This window comes from Mytilus edulis, chromosome 8 (genome assembly GCF_963676685.1).
Source record: "Mytilus edulis chromosome 8, xbMytEdul2.2, whole genome shotgun sequence".
Taxonomy (NCBI): Eukaryota; Metazoa; Mollusca; class Bivalvia; order Mytilida; family Mytilidae; genus Mytilus; species Mytilus edulis.
This window is the reverse complement of record NC_092351.1, coordinates 19,363,744-19,390,247: the sequence shown is the minus strand read 5'-3', so window position 1 is coordinate 19,390,247 and position 26,504 is coordinate 19,363,744. Positions and strand designations below refer to the sequence as shown.

The window sequence follows — 26,504 nt, the reverse complement described above, 5'->3', positions numbered from 1 at the left end:
AGAGACGGAATATTATTCAATGTATATAACATCTCTTGTTTTATATTATAAGAGTATTAAACCCATTTATATTGCAGAAAAACATAGCATTAGATTCTGAAAATAATCTTACAGATTCACAGTTATTGCTATAAGCCTAATGTTGCATGACACATTGTAGTTTTAATCAAATTTCCATTTTTTTCGCTTTTATCTTATAAATGATCGTGACCTCACAGAAACTGTCAGTCATAATGTAAATTTCTTCTAATTACCATAGAACATATTATATTTCAATAAATTTCACAAAGGATAGTGAATTAGCAGAAATATGAGTAAATGAAAAAGAAAATTTCAATTCCATTTTATACTGAATATTTTCATTATGGTTTGCTTAAAACAGCTTTCACCTCATGGTGTGTCACTAATGTCCGCACGAAATACAGTATGCCTTCGGACTATGTAGACCAACATATCTTCATCTTAATTAATAGCTCACTAAAGAGAAATCATATTTCGATAATTACACAAATTATCATTTCAATTAATGGCTTTTTTCTTTTGTAGCTTAAAGGTATTTAATGATTTTCTGCCATATTTAAACCGACCACAGAATTACCAACAGTACATCAATGTCTAGGATACAGGGTGAATTGGTGCTGTACTGGGAAAAGTAAACAACGTTTGGACAAAAATCTAAATTGATCCAAAGACAACTGGACAAATGATAAAGCACCAGATTTTTTTTAATAAACAGTACATCAATGTCTAGGATACAGGGTGAATTGGTGCTGTACTGGGAAAAGTAAACAACGTTTGGACAAAAATCTAAATTGATCCAAAGACAACTGGACAAATGATAAAGCACCAGATTTTTTTTAATATCAACTTGGTCATTTTTTAATTGTATTTACTTGATATATTAAGCCCTAGATGATGATGATGATGGATGGCTGCATTTTTTTTTTAAACAAAAGGTGCTTTCTCTTCTATAGAGTAAAAGGAAGAAATGGCATCTTCAACATACAGCTACATTGTAGTTATATGAGGTATTGTTAATATTATAGGACACATGACAATGAGCATAAACCCTGCCTTTCAAAAATACTGCCAATTTAATGGTATTATCATTCTTGGGACACCAATTTTCATTGATTTCATGGGTATAGGCAATCCACAAATTTGAGTTACCGGTATATGTGTAGGACTCTAAAGTGCGATGGGGACGCTAAAGTACGATGGTCACGCTAAAGTGCGATGGTCTACGCTAAAGTGCGATGCCTACAAACGCTAAAGTAAAGTGCGATGGTCCTCGAAAGTATAGACGTAATAAACGTACTATGGATTATGACGTGAACAGTCTTTTATACAAAAAAAAAATGAACATTCCGAAAGATAAATGTAGAATATTTGATTAAAAACTTTAAACCAAATGTCCATGACTTACTCATTTTAAACATATTAACCGTGCTTTGTCAGCTGAGGCAAATGTGGTTTTTTTGGGGTGCTGAAAGAAGGACTTGTGTCCTGCAGTCGACTATCTTACTATACAGATACAAAAGTATCCTTTTTCCTGTTTCTATTTGAAGCTAACGGATACATTGAAATCATTGTTTATGTTGAAGTTTACTTTCCCGTCCCCGTTCAAATATTGTTGATTTTAATGAAAATTAAAGTCGGTAAAATAAAAGTACGTCATGTTTCCATGCGTAAATCATGAATTGTCTGCTAAAAAATTAGAAAGAATTTTGTATTTCTAATTTTCAATGACGACTTTGAGAGGAGATGTTCACATTAGTGATAGACTACACCAATTATCCAACTATGTGATACCGGACTGAATTTAAAAAAACATACACAGGATATATAGATTTTTGTCACCCATAAATTACCATTTTAGTAATTATTACGTGGTCGTTCTTCTTAATTTAAAACAATGATCACTTAAGCCTACCGGTAATTAAAAAGCAAAAAATATCAAATATGTCATAAAACCTTGTACTAGCTTTCGCAAGAAGACATTTACATTTTTTTAAATCCGTGTTCTTTAATACTTTAAGCCCTTTAACATTACCCTTTTAGTCCATCGCACTTTAGCGTGATAAACCATCGTACTTTAGCGAACAAACAGAAATCGCACTTTAGCGTGATACACCATCGTACTTTAGAGTATACCATCGCACTTTAGCGTGACCATCGCACTTTAGAGTCATACATATCGTCGCTGTTATGCAAAAACCTCGTATCTCAATTTTTTGTGGAAATCTTTTTATTGATTATTTAGAATTAAATATGTATGTTCCACTGTATGCGAAAATATCTGATCTTCTAACCAATCATTAACCTGAATTCTGACATGGGACGAAAAAGTGTAGTCGGATTGGTGAGACATTTTGTTGTTCGAAAATATCGTATCTCAAAAGAAAAACACACGGCACGGCAGCTGACATCATAACAGCTACAGTTTACTGAATCAATTTTAGGTTCTCAAAGCGAATAAAGCTTAGAAATAATGTGAAAAGCTTTCAAAATACAATATAGGTGCAGACATTTTTGCTCGTCTTGGTAATTTATTGGTTAGAAGATCAGATATTTTCGCATACAGTGGAACATACACATTTAATTCTAAATAATCGATAAAAAGATTTCAGTTTTTACTGCCTGGTGTAAAATAATCAAAACCTTAGATACGAGGTTTTTGTATAACAGCGACGATATGTAAACGTGTTCACATGATTTGGCAAAACTCTGACATCAGCTATCCACCAAAGTATAGTTTCTCCTCATTATAAAAAATTGGTACCAACGTAAAATAAATGAAGCCATAGCAGCTTGAACTCTTGTATAAAAATACTGTATTTTGGTTCATTTTCTTCATAAAGAAAGACCTAAAGCCTTTTATCATTTTTAATAAAACTTACAATTAAACAAATTATAAAAACAATGATTTTATATGACATTTGACATTTATTTGTCTTGTCTGTCCTAATGATACAAGGTAAGCATTAAGTGGCACCCTCGGTGGCACCAGCCTAAAAACCCATGGACCACCTTCAATTACCATACTTTGATTTAATTGAAACTGACATCAGTAAAAAATAACAAAACAAGTATTTAAGTATCTAATCTTTTATCTTCTATAGTAAATTAAAACTGAAAGTATAGGCAAGCATTATTAGACCAGGTAAAAATCCATATATCACTGTATATCTATACTATAATCTACAGTAATACAACACTTCAAAGGTTTTATTGTATAAAACATTACAAACATTGTCATTTTTATCTCCTGGCATCAGTTATGATGTATACACTTTCAATATGAGGATAATGTAAGGATCCAGTAGTAATCGGTCTCAGTTTTTTATGGAGTCAAAGCCATGTAGTAGACCGCTGGCTAGGATTTCTCAATACAAGTGAAAATCAGACTTAAGTCCTGATTTTTTTTCAAATGTTAACTACCTGATATGGTGATATAATTGAGAGAAATTTAAGACAAGTCTGCCTAATTTTCAAATCAATTGAAGATGTGTTTCTCTTTAAGTAACTGCAGACAGTATAATAACTGTGTATTGTGAAAAATCCCTTTTGGGCTGATCTTATCAATATCTTCAAGTAATTATGATGAAATTTATCTGCAGAGGTCAAAACTCTAGAATTAGTTTTATTTATGAATTATGCTATGCTGATGTTATGATGACTTGAAAGTGGCGGATCCAGCAGGGTTTATCCTGGGTTTTTAAAAATGGCTGCATCCCCCTAATTAATAATGTAGCAGTATTTGATAAAAGCGACCAAAGCAAGAAAACCTATATTACATGAACTATTGTGTGACATATACTGATGATATGCACAGACAATTACTTCTTATTTCAGACCCATTTCTCTGCTATCATCTCATATTTTGTAAGAATTTCAAGACACTTCAAAGTTGAATTCTGTATTTTTGTTATACTTTTTTTCTCTAAGAGTAATACCCTCAAGAGAATTACAAAAAACACATTGATCTAAGTACATCCACTTCTTACTTTATTCTGAGATTAATTGTATATCATTGTAAGAACCATTCTGATATTAATTTCCATCAACAAAATACTTATTGCTTACAAGGACAAGTGGTACTTATATGACAACTTCACAAAAATGCACTCTTGTTTTTTTTCCCCTGGTCTAATATGACTTGTTCTCATGCATGTTTGGCCACTTTGGAATGCTACTACTTATGTTGTGGGTAAAATATCTTCTAAAACCAGACCAAAAAAAACATCTTTCCAAAATTACATGAAAACTTTTCTTGGTTTGGCTCCAGTTTTCCCACTAACAAAATAACACTTGTGTTGTTGTATAAGTGTGAGAAGAAAAGTATAAAACCAAAATAACATGTACCCTTCAGTGACCCCAGTGTATAATATCGTCATAGTAAAAGTCTTTCAGGGCAAAAACAAAAGTTCATTATAAAAAGTTTATTACAACAAGGCCATTTGCACTTTACAAAACTGTAACAGATAAGGTCAGATAAATGCAAATAGGTTAGAATCGGGGAAAACCCTGCCAAAAATAACGATAAAATAAACATAACAAATGTTCATGTTTTTCAGAGACCAGCAAATATTGATGTTTCTTTAAAACAATAGTTTGCAACAATTTCACAGGTGTGCAGCTTTGAAAAACGGTAAACTGTGAAACATTTGATTTGTTTAAAGGAAAATGTCATAACACTTTAATGGGTTTGTGCATCTAAAAAGAATACTTTAAGATAAACATCGAGGTTTTGATGAAACGTAACACTGCCCCTGTCTTATCAGCAGGCATGTCACAAATATATGTGATCAACCTTATTCAAAAAGATGAAAAAAATATTTTAAAATGAATTCAATACAAAAAGCAATTTTAAAAAGATACTATCCTATATTATTCAGGCTAGGGTCTTTAGCTGTTCATCATGAGGTAACTTGATACATCTATTGACGGGAGTCATCTCGACTATTTGAGGCTATAATGATCGGCTTCTCTACCACAATGCACTCTAATGAACGACTCACTCTATTATTATTATTATTAGATATATACGGTTTCATATCCGATTGGGGTAAATTGAAAATTTCGGCACTAATGTTAATCTCTGATGACTAAATTGATTGGTGGTCAACAGGTAATTCAAAGCCGCTCAGCGATAAATGAAAAAGATAAGTGCCAAGCAAGAAAGATTTATTAAAATGATAAGTGTCAATCTAAGACTTTGTTCAAAGGCAATTAATGATCTCAGCAAAGTAGTATCCAAATACAGATTTATAACATACAATTAATTTTGATATCTATAATGATAGGTGTAATGCACAATTAGCTTACCTTTGTTTTTTTACGTAATTAAACACATTATCCAAAAACAAAAAGGACATACAACTTCTGCGTATTTTTTTGTGTCATCTCGATAAAATTTATTACCAATTTAAGGGCTTGATATAAATAAAGGTCATTGAATTCTTTTATTTTGAATCATGGTATCAAACTGAAGCATCTATTGACAATTCAGCTGTGACCAAGAACTATAGCACCAAAATGGCAAAATCTTTTCATTTGATCTGATGCCAATTTCAAATCTGATTCAGTTGATTAAGACAAAGGATTGTGGGTAGTGGGAAATATCTCTTAATCATATCCATTCATTTAATTTTAATTTGATTTAATAGTTCAGATATATGACCCCAATCTGACACAATGTAAATTAATTTACTAACACTCCTTTCAAATTTGTTATTGTTATTTTTTTATCAGTTCTAAAATATGATTTGCAAATCTTATTAAAAACTGTTCTCACAGACCTTCAGGAAGTTTTATGATAATGGCTTATGATTCCAGTGGTTTGGAAATTATATATTTCTAAAATTAGATAGCTGTGTAATATATAACAATGCCAATAGTCCATTTGCCAAACACCAATTACTTCCCCTTGTCAATTGTTGACTGTTTTTTCACTGGACAAACAGGCTTTGGCCTAGGGATCTCTCTGTAGACAATTATAGTCCATTACCAAAATTACCTTTTTACCTTCAAACTAATTTAGCCTCAAGGTCATACCAGTTTTTTTCCACATCCCTGGACAGAAAATCTTCATCATTTCCAAATAGCAGTTTCCTCTTCTCATATTTACACTGTTTGAACATATAGTAAGTAAACTTTTTCAGGGCTTGATAATGTCTACATTTCTAATAGATTCTTTGTCTGAAAGAATGAAATATGTAAATGTATAATGAAGCATAATTCAACAGTCTTGAAGAAAACATTTAATTGATAGGTTGATGACTGCTTTATGGCATTAGCATGAAAATAATCAAAACAGTGTCGACAAAATATAAGATGAAGTTTTGTATTTATCACAACTATAAGTGAAATAGTTCTGTAAAGTTCTTTCTATGAAATATTTTGATCTATGCATAACTTTTTCAGAATTTTATTCGCATTATAAGTAATTAGATTTTTTTGTGGAGTTAATTGAAGTGAAAATGTCTCCATGTCCTTACAAATTTAACAGTTAGTATTTTTTTTCAGTCTTCATACAGTTTTGTGAGTGAGTCTGCCAAGTTTACACACCAAAAACCTTCAATATAACCTACAGATTGACTTCTGTGTCATTTGGTCTCTTGTGAATTGTCTCATTGGCAATAACTCATATTTATAATAACTCATAAAAATCCTAAAATCCTTTTTTCACAGGTATTCGTTGAGGAAAATCTACTGGTTCTCACTATTATTTCTATATCAAAATAACAAGATTGTGTTGGTCTCTTTAAAATTTTGGTGGTAAAAACATTTGAACCACCATTTCGAGAACTCTGAAAAATCTCTTTAAAGCTTTGAAGTTTCTAATGATTTAACAAAAATGAAAATGCTAGAAATGAATCTCTAATAAAACACTTTACTGTATTAATATATATTTATACAGTATATCATTCTAATATTGTAAGACACCAGATGCTTACTATGGTCAGCAAACTTAATTGTACTCTCAGGTTGAGATAAAATTGTCACCTTGGGTGATCATGACATGATCATGTAGGAAAACAATACAAATAAACATCTTAAAGACCAGACACAATCCATGTAACTGTCAATATCAATCTAGGTTTTTCCCTATCTGCATCCTATTATTTTGCATTTAAGTGGTTTGTGCAGTGAAGTTGAGCTGGGTAAAACTAATCTACACATGTGATGTGACAGTCCAAACGTCTGCATGTCTCCGAAGTTCTAAATCTACCGCTGTTCTTAGTTAAATTTTTTAATCTCATCTTCAATCTCATATAATACTGTGTAATAACGGCAGAAATTATTGGACATGATGGCTCCCCGGTCAAGGTTAGGATAATTGATATCTTTTTAAAGATGACCGATTTTTTTGTCATCAATCATGATCTCCCTCCAGAATTGTATGAAGTTACATTAAAATTGATCCTCCTTCTCTGCAGGATGATTTAAGACATTTAAATTGACCACTGAATAAATTTCAATATCATTTTCAAGAATAAAATTAAAAGTCATTGATATGAAGCTTTGAGTCACACTTTCAAGGAAAAATGCACAAAAGTCGCAGTTGGTCAAGCACAAGTCCAAGCTTTAGAAATGAACAACAGTTCAATTAAAAAGCTAAAAACCACAAACTTTAATCAGAGTCAAAACTATCTGAAAAATTCTAGTGATCTGGACCTACTAATCAAACACAAAATGTTCAGTCAGCCTTTACCAGAGTAAAATATATACAACATTGAAATGTTCATCAAGTTTAAAGGTCAAAATAATATGATTTTCAACAACTACCAATTTTTTTATAAACCAAAAACCTTTTTATTAACTCTTTCAAAAACATTTGTGGTCTTTAAAACCTTTTATATTTCTTTGTCTACAAAAACAAAACTGTTCTTATTCAAGCAAGTCATATCCCCCTATGTTGCAAGAGCATCTTCCAACAGCAAGTCCTTAAAACTTAAAACTCAGAATTTCCTTTTCTAAATCAAAATTATTTTTTTTCAAAATTAAATATTAGTAATCACTAAAGATAACATCTACAACATATAATCAAAGTACTGAAGTACTGAACATCAGAGGACCTCAAGTTGTGTTGAATTATAATATTGATAAATGACAGGTGTTTATATTATACCTACCAGACAGATATGTTCACCATACAATATAGTACAAATATTAAATATAATATGCTATCATATCTGAGATACTGACTTGAACTAGGAAACTTAACTTTGTGAATTATCAATGATTACTTGGTCAAATGAGAACTGTTAGATTGGCATTATGACCATATAGTTGCACACATACAAAAATCGTTAGCGTATAACTTATAATAGAGAATCAACATAGCAAACAATTCTTCGAGTAGCTATATAGTCACTCACTGAACTATGAAAAAGAGGTTCAAGACAATCATATCAAAACAGATAAATTGTAATATTGTGGCTAATTAAAAAATAAAGTGGGGAAAAATATATTGTTTTGGCGAAAGAGGTGGCGAAAAAAATAATTGACCCAGGGGAAACTTTGGGGCTAAAGATACCAGATGAACAGCAAACTCATAAATGGAAAATAAACTTACAATTTCATGACTAAAACTGAAAAAGACATGCATACAAATAAAAGTACACTAGAAACAACATAGAAAACTAAAGACTGAGCAACACGAACCCCACCAAAACAGGTGATCTCAGGTGCTCCGGATGGATAATCAGATCCTGCTCTACAAATGGCATTAATTAACAATGTTTGTACATGTAGTATCCAGGTCTTTTTTCTGAAACATTTAATTAGCTTTTGGATCAATTGCTAATTAAATGGATGTTAACACAGCAAGATTACTATCCCTTATTCTAGATTTTTGTTGCAGTCAACACAAACTCTTTAAATGTTCATAAATAGCTTCACTGAGTTACATTTGTATCTTGGTTTTATTGTAACACAGTCAATCATTTATCCATTATATATTTTTTTTAAATTAGCAGCTATACATGTACATTGTAGGTTCTGTTTTCTAATTAGGTCTTTCCACCTTTCCGTGGAAAGACCTATTGATTTTGTTCTGATTATTATTTTTTTTTCTTCTGCCTAATTTTTTTTCTTGCGTAATTTTGTTGTTTCAAAAGATGTCGCTTAGATATTTGGAATATGATATCGTATAGTTTATACGCTTTAAAACTGACAACCGCGCAGTAAGAGTTATCTCCCCAAACACTGTTTTTCTTGTGGCCACTACTCCTTCGCAACCGTAAAAGATTACGACAAATTTATTTTACCAAATTGCTTGTTACATCTTCAGGATTCGGAGTTTAGTTTTAACCGAAGCTATCCTGATACTCCATATGAGAGTTATTCCCCCTTATGTATTTGATATAAGTGATTTGCATTTCTAACTGGTAAACCATAAGTGATAGAGACCTAGGGTCTTTTAATTTGAGATCCTTGGTCCAAAAAAAATGAAAATTAGGTCAAGGTCAAGGGTCAAGGTCATATTCTAAATTTTTTAGTTTGGCTTATTTTTACTTATTTTCAAAACCTTATAACATATCTACATCTTATTTTCACTAAATTGTTAGTTGCGACATGCCGTTACTTATAAATTTTGGTTGAAAGGGTGCGTAAACAATAAATAGGAGTTTTTGCCCATCTTATATTTAGAATTATGCGTAAAGTCATATAACTCATTAACCATACATAATAAAGACCTAGGGTCTTTTGATTTGAGATCCTTGGTTTATGACCTTGAAATTGAGGTCAAGGTCATAGGTAATTTGCACGTTCTAGATTTTGACCTTTGCTTTAAATTCATATTTATATATTATAAAGCCATAGGAACATTTTGCACTATACATATAGAACACAACTACCATATGAATGTGTCGGTCCTTTGTAAGAAACCTGTAAAACAGGCCTTGTAATTTTTTGGTGTATATCTTGATTTCCGGATTGTTCATTGATGTGGCCATTAGTTTTCTTGTATATATTGTTTAACATTTGACATTTCATGGCTATTTCTAACTGATTTATGTATAGTTTTTTTCTGATTGTAAAAATGTTGTATGGTAATTATAAGCTTTATTTCTTTTTCATCATTTTGTCTAGAACTGGTGTCTGATTTATACCAATCATACCTCCCTTTTCTTTTTTTATGAATAATGACAACAGTTTGGTTTTAATTTTCATTTATGTATGTACATGTAACAATATAAAACAGTATATATACATGTATAATCTCATTCCATCATTAATATTGGTCATTGTCGGTATATATTTATCTTTAAGTTTAACAATGTACTGTGAAAGAGCTATCTTCTAACAGATACATGTACTTAGTATATAATGGTTATTGTGAAACCACTGATTCAAAGGACAAGTTTCACTTATTGCCCAAAATAGCCTAAACTATAAAACTCCAAAAAGTTCTCAATTTGGTTCGTAATTTGGGTCTATTTCAGAAGTCTTAACACTCAATAAATCAGTTCTTTTCATAAAAGTACATTTTATGTTCCAAATTTGTCAAAATGTGATGATTTTGGGCAATTTTCAGACCTGAAAGCTTTAAGCCTTTAGGAATAAAGATTTGGCCGCTACCTACATGTACCATCCAAAATGTTTTGTAACCAAAAGAATCCAAATCTGGTATATAATTCATCAATATAAAAACTTTTTAGATCTTGGATGGCAGCCAAGTTTAATTATGCCAAAAACAATTAAAGTTTTACCAGAGTTATCTGTGGTATAATTTTCACAATTATTCAATGGTTTTGTTGTGTCTGATTTTCGAATAGAAAAATAAAGATGGCAAGACCTGAACGATGCCGCCTAATTTTTTTAAGTAACATATGAACAACAGAGTCAGTGTGGGGCCACTAAGCTAAACTGCCCGCTTTGCACCAGCCAATATAAATGAATGCCTAGGGTGGGAATCGAACCCACATACACCAACTCTGTTGTCCCTATATTTTTTTTAAAAATAAACAAAAAATTGTCAAGAAGAAATTTAAAAATATAGCGCTCATAGGTTTGTCTCAATATCATTTGCTTAGTTTGCTCATGCAGTATCCCAATATTGCTCTCAATAGTATAAATAGGCTCATGTGTGCTCAAATAACCATTTAGATTAGTCTCAATATTGATATATATCTAATTAGGGCTCTTCACGGTTAGTTGGGCCATATTGGATAGGAGGCAGATTTTCATAATAGAGGTAAAAATGGTGTGAAAAATACAGGAAAACATCATTAAAACAGAGCTGTTGCTTGGAAACACACATAGGATTTCCCACACTTTCATACCATTTCCACCTCCTTCCAAAAAATCTGCCCCCTATCCAATATGGCCGAACTGGGTATACATTTACAATTAATTCTCCATAGGCCGTAATGGTAACGTTTTCCTCCGTTGCTCAGTCCATATCGTTTACTTGAACATGTATGATGGCTCATATCGAAGCTGATACATTTATACATGTCTGGTTAAATTTTCGGGGTGGCAAGTGAGATTACTTTTTTCGCAAATTGCTGGACCCCGGAAGATGGTGAAAAATGTCACTCTCCTCATGAAATAATCCCAAAATTCTGATCATAAAATTCAATAAAAAAATTGTCCTTTCTAATAATTTATTTCAGGTCAAATCTACATCTTTCTTTTCTCATCACATCAGCTCTATAAAACAGTTCTTATTGTTCATTTATGTCCATTTTTAAAATCATCACAGCATCCACAATTGTATGGCGGACTAATATTTTTTTTTAATTACGTCATCTGAGTTCCTCATCTCAAGGTCTATTAGGGATCCTGACCCAACTAACCGTGAAGAGCCCTATTGAGTAGATCTAGCTCAAATTTTACTCAACATATAACTGATCATATTTGCTCAATTTAAGATCTCATGGATGCTCATAGATAAAGTTAACTGATTGTATTTCTCATAGATATAACTAATCATATTTGCTCAATTCAAGTTCTCATATGCACATATGCATGTATGTGTGAACAAATGTCTAATGTGATTAACCCAAATTCTGACATTTCAGTGTAAAGTAAGACTCTTGATTTTACGAGCAAGAGTCTTTATACACTCAAAAAGAGTCCAACTCTATAGGAAGAAGAAAAAGTCTTCTCTGAATATTATATAAACAATAAATTCAACCAATAATTATATATTAGAATTACTTACATAGACATAGTCAAAGTCATTACAAATTCCGCGTATTTTCCAATCCACATATACTAATGCAACAAACTAAGTCGGAGAAGGAGCGAAAATCCGAAACAGTATCTTAAAAGACAGAAAATAGTTCCGTGTGTGTGTCCAAGTGATCAATCTACTTGTTATTTACGAAGAAAAGAAATTTAACTCAAAAAATTGTTGAGATCTTTATAAAAACAAATTGTTGTTATAAAAAATACACAAATAGTAACCTTATCTTTAAAGGCCTTGCAGGTTCTTGTTACTCCTACCCAATCTGCTGGTATTTTCAAAATGGCTGCTGGGGACGTGACCTGATAATTTATTTTAATATTATGACAGATTAAATTTTCCTGGTTTTGCTACGTTAATATTATAGACAAATATATGCTACAAACGGTTTAAAAAGGTTACTCCAAATCAAATAATTGAAATATAATTACCTTTCTGTGTATAAATGTGTGAATTGATTTCCTCTCGATTTTCTACACGCTCGCTCTTGCCCTCTTGCGCACTCGTGGTATTCTTCCGCAACAACAATTTTTTGATATTGAAGATCGTTTGATTAAAATACAAATATTTCTAACGACAAAACATTTTCATATTATATATATAAATTTTGCGTTAAGAAAAATTAAAAAAACTGAGTATCCATTGAAAACATGAATTTAAAAGAAGTGATACGGAATTTTATTCTGCACTATATAGGTCCGCGGGTCTATAATGTCGGTTATTATTCCAAAACTAATTATATATGCATCTCTTTGATCTTTGCGCGAATTGAAAAGTAGGCGATGGCAATACACCCGAGGCCCCTCAGGGGCCTCTGATGTAAAAACTAGAGGCTCTAAAGAGCCTGTGTCGCTCACCTTGGTCTATGTGCATATTAAACAAATGACACACACGGATTCATGACAAATTGTGTTTTGGTGATGGTGATGTGTTTGCAGATCTTACTTTACTGAACATTCTTGCTGCTTACAATTATCTCTATCTATAATGAACTTGGCCAATTAGTTTCAGAAGAAAATATTTTGTAAAAATTTACAAAATTTTTGAAAATTGTTAAAATTTGTAAGGGTTCCGCAGAACCCAGTGTCTTGCCTACTTTTGCTGTTAATAGCAGGCTCAACAAAAATGAGGGATCAAAATCAATAAAATTATTTCTCTTGATAGTATCTTTTGATTGTTAGAAGCTTCTGTCCAAGTTTGGTATAAATCCAGGATAGTTTATGAATCTAATAAATGTTTTAAAAACTTTAACTGCAGACTGTATGTAATATTATATAACTGGAAGAAAAACTAAGGCCATTTATAAGTAAAATACAGATAACCAGGTTCAAAATTTTAACAAAATTTCCTTCTAGATATTAGTTTTTGATCATAAAAAAGCTTCAGTCCAAGTTTGGTATAAATCCAGGATAGTATAGAAATGTTATAAAATTTTTAAAAACTTTAACCACAGAGTGAATGTATTGTATTGTTGCAGAAAAGTCCATTTATAAGTAAAATACAGAAAAAATGGATATGTTTTTTTACAAAATTTACTTCTGGATACTATCTTATGATCATTAACAAGCTTCTGTCCAAGTTTGGTACAAATCCAGGATAGTATAAGAAAGTTATTCAAATTTTAAAAACTTTAACCACAAAGATAGATAGATAGTTTATTCTCATAAAACCATGCAAGTACAAAGGTTACAGAGAAGTTAAAAAAAATAATAGTATACATAAAAATAAAAAATGCATTAAAAATGCATAAAATTCAAAATTTCGGATGAGATAACATATAAAAGAATATATATATAGACTTGTATAGTCAAATGTAAAAGCTAAAATTGTATAAAGAAATACTTTCTATAAGTATGTTAAATAAATTATGGTTGTTAAGAAGGAGTGAGCTTACTATTAATACATCTTATAAAATTGCAGAGGTTTCTTAGTGTCTTTGGTTTTTTTTAATTAAACAGTTTGTTGAATGTAAAAATGTTATGTCTTGTTATTAGTCCATTTGGAATAAATCTTCTTCTTTCATCTTGTAAAGCCGGGCAAACAAAAATATAGTGGTATTCGTCTCCGATATCTCTTTTTGTACATATTGAACATTTTCTATCACTTCTTTCAATGTTATACCATCTCCCCTTTTCTATTGGCAGTGAATGATTCGATGTTCGGAATTTACAAAGTGTATATATATCTCGGTCATTTACGATGTTGAAATAATTCTCAAATTCAAAATGTTCCTTATATGTGCCTATATGTAATGCATTTTGATGTGTTCTGAATAGCTGAGTTCCAAATTTGTTTAAACAGTTGGTCAATTAATCTAAGTTTGATACTTTTTGGTAACCATTTGGTGAGGTCTGTATTTTGCACATAAAATAAGTTTGAAAATCCGGCATTGTCCAATATATTTTTAATGTTTTTTATCCATAAAATATCATCATTGTTTGTGTGATATCGGGAATATACAAATTTGTATAATATTGATGATAACTTGTTTTCATCTATAAGCAGCCTGCACCAATATGTTATCATTCGGCATTTAATGCTTATTTCCAATGGGTAACGTCCAGTTTCACCGTACACAATCATGCTTGGGGTAGATCTCTTGAGGTGTAGTAAATGCTTTAAAAATTTGAGATGAACTTGTTCAATAATGTCATTTTTTCCAAATCCCCATACTTCACATCCGTATAGAAGAATTGGTTTCACCAGTTTGTCAAATAACTCTAATTGGCATTCAATTGATAAATTACACTGCCTCCCTTTTTTAATAACGTTGTACATAGCTTTTGTTGCTTTTTCTGATAGTCTTTTCTTTGCTTTATTGAAGGATCCTGATCTTGTTAACAATAGTCCAAGGTAGTTAAATTCTTTCACTATTTCAATTTCATTTTCTTCATAAATGAAATTAATATTATTAGGCTGTCTTCCTTTAGAGAAAATTAAAACTTTAGTCTTAGATGTATTTACTTTAAGTTTCCAAGTATCACAATATTCACTGAAGCAATTTAATTGCATTTGAAGGTCTTCCTTTGTTTCTGACATTAGAACAGTATCATCGGCATATAATAAAATGAACAGCTTTAAATAGATATTGAGGCTAGTTTCAAGGGAGTTCGATATTGATGACAAACCTTTCACATTATGTGATAGCAAAAAATCAGTGAGGTCATTGATATATAAAGAGAATAATAGAGGGGAAAGATTTTCCCCTTGTCTAACTCCAGTGTTACATGGGAAAAAATCAGATTTTTGATTATTGTATATAACTCTTGATTTTATATTGTTGTACATACTATGTATTACTGTATGCATTTTTCCATCAATGTGATTCAATGCCATCTTAAACCATAGGCCGTTTCTCCAAACTGTGTCGAACGCTTTGGCAAAATCAATAAAAACACAAAATAACTTTTTCTTTTGCGATCTAGCTAGGTCGAAGAGACTTTGTAATATAAATATGTTATCTGTTGTTGAATATTTTTTCCTAAAGCCACTTTGATTGTTATGTATTATTGAAAAGTTCTCGAAATATTTCGTTAATCGTTCATTTAGGATGGACGTAAAAAGTTTTCCAAAACAGCTAAGAATAGTGATAGGTCTATAATTTTGCGGATCTTGTTGATTTCCTTTATTTTTAAATAAAGGGTGTATATTTCCAGATAACCAACTGTCTGGTATGATTCCTGTATCAAATATAAGATTGAATAACTTTACAAAGATATTAATGATTTCTGTTGAAGCACACGTAGCTTTGAAGAATTCGTTTATAATCAGGTCATCACCGCTTGCCTTGTTATTTTTCAAGTTTTTTATATTTTTTATTATTTCATCGGGCGTAATCATTTCATTTAATTAATTATTTTCGATATTTCTTTCAATCTCTTCGTGGTTTAGCTCTTGTTCTTCTTCTATATTTCCTTGATTTAAATTTTTGAAGAAATCATAAAGTTTTTCAATTGAAATATTTGGTTGTTTCTTCCTAGAGCCTCCATTTAGAATTTTCCAGTACTCTTTTGAGTTCGTGGTTTTCATATTTTTCATATCATTCCACACATTTTTCCTATACTTTTTTATATTTCTGTTCATGGTATTTTTGTATTGTCTTTCACTGCGTTTTTTATATTCCTGGTTTACAATGGATTTGTTTAATTTATATTTTCTTCTGTATTTTCTCGCATTTTTCCTAGCAATTCTACAATCTATGTTAAACCATGGTTTTTTATCTCGTGATCTTGTACTCTGAGGGGTATTTTCGTTCTTTGACTTGTTTTTTAATGTTCCGAATGTTTTCTTTGCAGAAGTAACAAATATGTTCGTAATATTTTCTACAGCTTTGTTAATATTGTTCGAATCAGCAGGAAAAGATTTGGTTTCTTCAAGATAGTTTTCTAATTCAGAAATCTTTTCTCTGTCTAAATTTAAAATAAAATCTTCTTTCTTGTTTATATCCCATTTCTTTATTTTCTTTCCGCTCATCGAATTAATCGGCACAGATCGATATTCACATGTACATTTATTTATGTCGACATCTATATCTATAGGGCTGTGGATATCGGAATATAAACAACTAAAATCTAAAACTTTCGAATTTGAGATAATGTTAATGAAATCTAGCGACCCTATGAAATAATCAACAACTGCAGCATTTTTGCTCGTCCGTTCCCCCGCCATATTTTCTCCTATGCGGCCGTTTATAATATACATATTTGTAAATTTGCATAAATCAAGTAATAGTTTCCCATAATTATTTTTTGTTTTATCTTTATTATTTCTTGCTATCGGTATGTTGTAGATTTCGAATTTATAGGTGTCGTTTTCTGCGATTTCCGGTAAATTCAGAATGTCAGAAATATCATTTCCATCAGTTGGGATAAAATCAGCATCAGTCGATGTTCTACTGTTGAAATCGCCATTTAAGCACATATATTTGCATTTAGTTGAAAATTTTAGAATATCAGTTTCGATTTCGCGAAAGGCGTCGTGTGAACTATATTTTGTGTTTTCCGGTGGAATATAAACAGACCCAATGACTATTTCAGCATCAAGTTTAGTATATGAAGATGAGATTTCAAACCATATAACAAAATTACTATCACTCGATAGGAATTTTATATGATCGCATAATTTTTCTTTATAAAGAACCATAAGTCCACCAGATTTTCTAAATGTCATATCGTGTCTGTTTTTCATTTTACTGATATAGCCAGGTACGGAAATTTCATCACAATTGTCAGTTTTACTTTCTTGGAGACATATTATATCATAACGATTTATTAATTCTATAAATTCAGGATATTGTAGTCGTTTCTTTATGCCACAGACATTTAAACTAAGAATATTTAATTTACAAAAACTATTGTTTATAGACACACAATTACATCTTTTTTCATTTTCATCAGCTACTCCTTCTTCGTGCCCCTATGATTCTGCTTCTGACCCATGTCTTGCTCGTTTTTGTGATTTCCTGTTATCTGTTGGTGGTGTTCCTGAGAGGGAAGTCGACTGTTGGGTTTTTTGTTCACCAGGTGATTGTTTCTTAATTTCCGGTTTAAAAAGATTTCTTTCGATAAACAGCTTATCTTTTATCATGTATGCTCTTTTTCCTTTTTTCTTTGCCTCTTTCATCACGGGGTACAATTTTTTTCTTCTCTCTTCGATCTCTCTTGGGAACTGAGTATTTATGCCAAAGTTTAGTTTATTTTTTAGTTTTGGTCCGGAATATAATATGGTTTGTAGATCTTCGTAAAAAATAAAGCTCGCCACAATAGGTCTGTGCCTGCCATTGTTATCTTTTTGTCAAATCGATGAACGGTTCCAAGTTGAATTTCTTTTCTTATACTGAGTTCTTCCCTAATAAATTTATGCAGCACTTGTTTGGTGTTTTCTTCTGCAGACTCTTCCAGACCTGTAAATACCAAATTGTTCCTCATAGACCTGCATTGTAGATCTAGTATTTTCTCTTTTAATTCTGTTGTATTATTTTCAGCATCTCGTATATCCAATACATCTTTCTGCAACTGTCTAATTTTGTTATCTTGAGCAGAATTTTCACCACGTAATTCTTCATATTTGTTACTTATAAAAATCGGCATTTTTCTCCAGATCAGTGGTTTTCGTTTTTAGTTCGATAATGTCACTTTTCATTGTATCGACTTTCCTAGTTAACTGACCTAGCGCTGTTTCGATGTTTTCTATTCTATCAGTTCGGGCTTCGATCACGGTTAATCGGTTATCTATTTTTGTTAACAGCTCAAACAGTTCAATGGTAAGATCAGGCGCTTCTGACATTTTAGTAGTTATTCTTATTTTCACTCAAGTTTAAAATATTGAATATTCAATAGAGAGGAAATCTAAATTTTCAAAAGTTATTCCTACGTCGCTAAGACGTTACCACGGTACAACAATTAAACAATGGCTTCATAGAAGAGTAGAAAATCGTTGTTCATGTATTTTCAATATTACGTTCGTTTTAGCACAATCTGGAACCTGTAGCGTAAACACAACGATATACTATAAATAGTTAAATAACTGACCTGGTTTTCTGATTTTAAAGAAGTGTTTTTCACGTAAAAATGTTCTTTTCTAACAGAGCAAATTTTAGCGTTGCCTCGTAGTTACCTCATCCGGGCATGCGACCTGAATGTATTGTATCCTGGCAGAAAAACTAAGTCCATTTATACATAAAATACAGAAAAAATGGATTTTTTTTTACAAAATTTACTTCTGGATACTTTCTTATGATCATAAACAAGCTTCTGTCCAAGTTTGGTACAAATCCAGGATAGTTTAAGAAAGTTATCAAAATTTCAAAAACTTTAACCACAGAGTAAATATTTGTGGAAGGGACGCCAACGGAATGTAGGATCGCCATGTCATGCTTTTTCGACTAAAGTTGAAGGCTCAACAAAAATTGACTATAAAGGGCAATAACTTCTAAAGGGGTCAATTGACCATTTTGGTCATTTTGACTTATTTGTAGATCTTAAAATTGAGAATGGAAATGGGAAATGTGTCAAAGAGACAACAACCCCGACCATATAACAGACAACAGCAGAAGGTCATTAATAGGTATTCAATGCAGCGAGAAATTCCCGCACCCACTCAGAGGCGTCCTTCAGCTGGCCCCTAAATAAATAGATATACTAGTTCAGTAATAATGAACGCCATACTAAACTCCAAATTATACAAAGAAACTAAAGTTAAGAAATAATACAAGACTGACAAAGGCCAAAGGCTCCTGTCTTGGAACAGGCGCAAAAATGCGGCGGGGTTAAACATGTTTATGAGATCTCAACCCTCCCCCTATACCTCTAGCCAATGTAGAAAAGTAAAAGCATACAATACGCACATTAAAATTCAGTTCAAGAGAAGTCTGAGTCTGATGTCTGAAGATGTAACAAAAGAAACTAAACAAAATGACAATAATACATAAATAACAACAGACTACTAGCAGTTAACTGACATGCCAGCTCCAGACTTCAATTACACTGATTGAAAGATTATGTCTTCATTATATGAATATCAGGTACAATCCCTCCCATAAGGGGTTTAGTACCATACCATCATAACATATATGAGAAGAACACAACCCGTGTCATGCCAACAACTGGTCTTTAAATAAATGTGTTTAGTTCCGATGCAAAGACCCTTTAAGTGAATCAATATTAAAGCCAAAATATGCAATCTTTAATGACCTGACAACAGTATCTTAACTATATCCCTTCTTAATAAGTCTTTTTAAAGGTTTAGTTAGCTTCTGAGGTGAATACTGATATTTTTGTGCTTTATAAAGAATATTACCATAAAAGATTGGATGTGAAAGACCTGAACGTATAAGAAGTCTTACTCTGTTGTACATTATTGCTGTTTACAGTTTATTTCTATCTATAATAATATTGAAGATATCAACTAAAAACTGCAAAATTTTCTTTAAATTACCAATTCAGGGGTAGCAACCCAACAATGGGTGGCCTGATTAGTCAGAAAATTTCAAGGCAGATAGATCTTAACCTATTAAACAATTTTACTCTCGTCAGATTTGCTGTAAATGCTTTGGTTTCAGAGATATGAGCAAACTGCTTTTTAACCCAATGTTCTATTTTTAGCCATGTGGGCCACCTTGGTTTGCAGGCAGGGTCATCAGATACATTTTCAAACACCATACCCAAGTGATGTTTGAGGCCAAGTTTGGTTAAATTTGGTTAAGTAGTTTCAGAGGAAAAGATTTTTGTAAAAACTAACAGACGACGGATGCCAAGTGATGAGAAAAGCTCACTTGGCCCTTTTGACGGATGACGGATGCCAAGTGATGAGAAAAGCTCACTTGGCCCTTTTGACGGATGACGGATGCCAAGTGATGAGAAAAGCTCACTTGGCCCTTTTGACGGATGACGGATGCCAAGTGATGAGAAAAGCTCACTTGGCCCTTTTGACGGATGACGTATGCCAAGTGATGAGAAAAGCTCACTTGGCCCTTTTGACGGATGACGGATGCCAAGTGATGAGAAAAGCTCACTTGGCCCTTTTGAACAGGTGAGCTAATAAAGAGATTTGGAGAGACATAAACACAAACTAATACATTGTCCAGGCTGCTGCCACAGCTGCATGTGAACATATACTCCTAGTGTGGCTTTCTCCACTTCAATGAGGCGTGACAAAAAAGAACATGCTTTTTTTCTGAATTTACAGGATTATAAAAGTTTCAATGTTTTATATGTTGATGCAATGATATCTACATATTTTTGGAGTTATAAATCTTATCTTAAAATAGATACAATAATCTTTTTTTGTTATTCCTCTCCATGACTGTAAATTGTTTTTAAGCTCTTTGATACATTTTAGTAAGATAATCAGTTATTTTTGTGGTAGAAGTTCTTCGCAGCTACCAAACAAAGCTTCGATTTGAAAATACCTGCACTTTCAATAAGGATTAAGATTTTTCTCTAACTACATCACCTGGACAATTAACTCAGTACATTGAATGGGCGGAGATAGAATCAATAGGTATGACTTGTTACAAAAATATCTGCAACTTTTACACTTAACCAAGTGACTAAGCTACTAATTACATATTACTACGACAAAAACCAATTTAGGATTATGGGTAAAATCTTTTCGTTCGATTACTTAATCTGTCAAATACAAAATAGAACTTAATTTTCAATTTTTACTCCTTTGAATATCAAAGGTAGAAATCGTAAAAAAATTGGACGTATAATAAATTAGCGGTTGACATGAAGGGATGTATCAAACTGGAGAGATTGTGCTCTAATGGTGTCACTATAATAGTTTAAGTGGTATTAAATAGACTACAATTTTATAAAAAAGATTCATGGTATGAGGTATAAAAGTAGTGTTTCTGACTTTCATATCCATCACAATTTACCCACGTGTGAAACAAGACTGACAAATGTACAGGTTTTCTAGATGGCACCAGTCCTGCCAAATACTTAATACAAGGAGATAATAATATGTCATCAGAGACCAAAAAACATCCTCTTGTCAAGTTCAGTAATTTACAATTTACGACATGTGAATCCCACTACAAAAGAAACTGACACTTGTATTAAAGACCCATATTTAATCTATTTCAATTTTAAATGCTATATAATTTCCCTTAATTTTGCCTGAACTTGTATAATAGGGGAAAACAAACTTATAAGCTTTTTTCATTTATTATCTTCTGAAAAGTGAAATTTATTTGTTCTAAAGTGTTGACATTTACACCTAACGGAGCTGAAATTGACACTAATGTTGAAAAGACCTATATTTTATCTATGGGAGTTTAAACTACTTATATACAATTAACCTTTACCAATATAAACAATCTATCTTATCATTAATTTAATTTGTTTTCATTTCAATCTTGACAGAATATTTCAAATTGATTATCAATAAATTATCATGTTCAAACTTGGATTAAAAACTTTGAGACTTTTTTAAGTGTGCAAAACCCTTAAATCTTTAACCTAAAACAACAGCTAATATACAGAAGAAAATACCTAAACTATCTTGATTTAAAATGTTTAACTTTGCTGCTATTCTAGTAGTTTCATCATACCTTAACCCACTAAAATAGCAGCAGTGTTTTCAGAAAAGTGTTGGATTTTATTACACAAAATGGCTGGCCTACATTGAGAATGCTGCTGGAAATTGACTCAAATTCACCAACCGGGGATCTTTTTAAAAATTCTCCAAATGTGTACACATGGGGTGTGTATAGGCAATGATTGCATAGGCATTAGAAAGTTGGTAGTCTTGGGCAAAATAGAAATCTAGGTTATTGTTGCTGAAAGTTGACTATATAAGTAAAAAAGTGAATGCCACATGATCTTCGATTCCAATTAAAAATTGTTTTTCTCCACAAAATGGTCATTTAGACTTAATTAGAAAATAAATTTAAAAACTTCAAAGAACAGTTTAGTTTGTTTATAACAGCATGAATGTCCAAAATTAGTTTTTATTCAAATAATTGTTAACAAACTTGTTAACAAGACTGCCCAACATGACACTTATTAAATTTTACAATGCACTAAATCTTCAAAATATTAAATTTTACAAACTTTTCACCCTTGACTACAAAAAAGGGCCTAGTGTCAATTAGACTTGGCTTAAGTCCTAACCAAACACCAAAGACACTTTAGAACCTGACCTGAACAAATAATTTTAGAAGCTTAAATTCACCTTGTGACAGAAAATGCGTACAAATCGTTTCAATGATGCAGAATACCAACAATGGTGGGATCATTAGCCGTCTGAACTGATGGCAATCCTCACTTGTCGGACAGGAGGAGATAATCCTACTTGACAGTTCGATCTTTATTGATGGCATTTTAATATCCAGTTTTCTATACCTCTTACAAAAAATTTACAGTTGTGGTTACAAATTAAATATTGATTAGGGTTCGTCCTTTTGTTTCGTAAAGCTGACATTTGGTCCTCTTATTGGTACACGCTTTTATTGAAAATTTACTTCAATATATCAAACAACGATATTTCATAGTACCAGACATTTTTAGTGTTTAATAATGAAGAAGACTCAAATCTGCTACTTGAAAATTTCAAATATAAAATACCAATGATGTGTGGAAAAGTGACGGAAATGAAAATATTCCTATAACTGTACAATACTAATTTCATCAAATAAATTCTTAATTCAACAAATAAGTTTATTTTACTTAATCCTCATAAACATTTGTACTCAAAATGAAATCATATTATTAAATTTAGTTATCCTAAATGCTTTATTCGGTTGAAATTATTTTTAAATTACAAATAAAATCGTGATAAATTACTTATGATGAATGATAATATGATAGAACAAAGGAAATGAGAAATTTTATCACTACATAATTTTCGTATCAAAATACCAAAGCTTCACAAAATTTCAAAGTAACTAAAGCCAGAAAGTTACAATGTTGACTCAGTTTCTCATTTTATTGTTTAGTTTATTTATTTGTGGTTTTAGCCCATTTCTGTCATAATACTCTCATCATTTTGACCAATTTAAAATAGTTTTGAAAGCCATAGAGAAAATTTATTAAAGGAGTAGGGGCAATAAGGCACCTATTTGGCCCAAAAATTACTGTAAATTTAAAAGTTATCATACATATTCTTAGATTACTGAAAACTTGTCTAAGGTATAAGGTACTAAGAAAAACAAAACATATTTGACATCGAACAAGATACCAGGGCAACAAATCATATCCTAATTGGCATATTTTGCCTAAATTTCGTGATTTTCCTTGTTTTTTCATCAAATTTTAAGTATATTTTAGACTGAAAAAGTATGTGCGCACCCAAGAAACAACTTTATATTTGGTGAGATTATGCCAATAGTTATAATAAAGCTTTTGTTAAATTATTTTGTTGTTTCTCGGCTGCGCAGGATGTTTCCACAACAGAATAAAAGTCGGAAAACTGCATAAATTCTGTATTTTTCATCGTTTTTGTGAAAACAGTACATATCATGACGTAATTCTGACGTCATCAGATAAAAATCTTCATGTTTTTCATTTATATTTCATGACCCTATGCATTTCTAAACATTATGTGCCAATTTGAAATAGTTATAAAAAATTTCATTTTCTTGGGCAAAAACTAGGCCTTAATGCCCCTACTCCTTTCTAAAAATTGTGGTAGCTTGATAATTGAAGCCCTACAATTTTAGCAGTATTAAATGTTGAGATGTAAGACATATGAAAAGTAGAAATATTTGTACTATTGATATAGTTTATAGCCCCAACAAACAAAACATGAATGATGTATAAGAAAAGCTTTAATTTTGTGCAAAGTAGAATATAACAAGCATATTTCACATCAACTAGATTTGTAAATCATCAATATACAACTCAAGGCCAGAATTCAGGGCAACCTCTGCAAGCTCAACAAAGGACCAGACAAGCACAGCAGATTAAGTAGGGGAGGGTAAGGTTTTCCTTATGAAGACATATTTATGGTTAATGCATAGTTACACTCCTAATGTTGTTTTGCCTGCCCCCTTTTCCCCTTTTTTAAAATCCTGGATCCGCATCAGACAAGTAGATGTTTATGAAATTTCAGTCCAAGGACAGTCATTCCCAAGGTTGCGGGACAATGGGCAAAAACCCAGCTAAAAATTGGTCTGGTCCAGTTAATTGATATGCATTACTGAACCAAATGACAAGAACTTTGTTTTTATTTTGTCCAAATCATAAGTGTAAATGTCCTGTAAAAGAGTCTGGTTCAGTTAAGAAAAAATGTTTAATGGACTGAATGTGATTTCTCAAAGCCTTGGGAACCACTACATATAAGTATGAGAATGAAAGGTACTGAATAACAACATGTTACTCAGGATAATTCAACCATATATCCAAATCAGACATATGAATAAAATACAATATATAAAACCTTTAAAAAAGCAACTTCGTATTCATGACCAACTACTGGCAAGATATATACCTGTTCAATAAAAGTTGCATGAAAGTGGAAAAATCAAGTTTCAAAATAAAAGGTATCCTTGTTTGCAGAAGGCGTGAACAAATGCTTTTTTAACTTATCTTCACTTAAAAAGGAAGTATTATATCAATATCAGTAATGATTTTTGAAAACTCTTATAAAAAATCAACACTTTTATCTGCTGCCTATATCCCTAAAGTTAAAAAGGTTTACAGAATATGAATGATTTATTTGCAGATTAAATCGTCAAATGAAACAGAAGCTAGATAATCAAACATTAGTCCAGTCTTGTCAATACGGTCCTGTCATCTCGTCTCTCTGGTGGTCTTAAGACTTTAAAGAGTACATAAATCGTTCAAGACAAAATCAATATTTTCAAACAAAAATTCTCAAATCATTAAGCGGTAACTGTCTCCTTTAAGTAGAAGCTGATATTGTTTAAATTTAATTTTACATTTATCTTCAAAACGATTAAATCCTGTTCAAATTCTGTTCGGGAAGTCCTCATAAACAAATTAAGTTTCAGTTTCTATATCTTGAAAAAAATGGACTGCTTACTGATATTTAAGAAGTTTGAATATCAAAAAGATTTTAAACAATTTATAAAGTAAACACTTGGGTTTTATTTAAGTGAAATCGGAGTCAACTTCATTTATGGATTGCGGTTTACAGGCCAGAAAATTACGACTAATAACATAACATTAACTCTACCTGTTACTTTAAACACTGTAATTATATTATTCTTAATCATGCCGACAATAGACTCTTCAGGATATCCGTTTCCAAAATAATTCTCTGCATCTTCACTGCTCCCTTCCCTTGAGGCATGAAATCCTACCTGCAAAATTAGAAAAAGAGAGTCATGTAATTTGACAATTTACTTTCTCAATAATTAAATCTAATGTTGATAACTTGAAACTTTAACATCTTCATGATCTTGTCTTAATTGGAGGGTATAATTATAGCCATCAGTGGCGTCATCATTTATCACAAAGTCATTACAATTCAAATGAATACAACAATATTTGAAACTCATTCTTAAAATACATCTGTAATATATGTATTGTCATTTTGACAATATATCTTGTGTGGGGTAATAATAACTTGTGTGTTGAGAGAGATAGATCTTCTTCAGTCTACAATTTCATTTTTATCGTTGTATCAGTTTAAGAAAAATGTTTAATGGTACATGTATAAGCAGTTAAATTAAAATTGATTTGTAGGTCCAAGTTTCGTCTTTTCACTTTTATTGAGCTTTGCAATAATTGTTGGACATCACTTACAGTTACTTGAGTGTAATAAAATATTTGGGACAGTTTGTTTTCATTTAAATTAAGTGGTAACAATTCCATAAACAATCAGATGATTT

General features: G+C 31.5%; 1 protein-coding gene across 2 annotated transcripts in view; it reads right to left on the bottom strand.

Moving 5' to 3' along the window:
• Window positions 1-26,504, bottom strand: part of LOC139485012 (protocadherin beta-13-like) — a 75,898-nt gene that overhangs the window by 36,890 nt on the left and 12,504 nt on the right. Inside the window, exons 4-5 of one of the 2 annotated variants that reach the window (XM_071269104.1) lie at window positions 25,847-25,973; window positions 6,020-6,201 (exon numbers count right to left, since the gene is read on the bottom strand). The gene's annotated coding sequence lies outside the window, so the exon portion shown is untranslated. Of the gene's footprint in view, window positions 1-6,019; window positions 6,202-22,882; window positions 22,961-25,846; window positions 25,974-26,504 lie in introns of those variants that run through there. The other variant, XM_071269106.1, reaches the window with a different exon arrangement.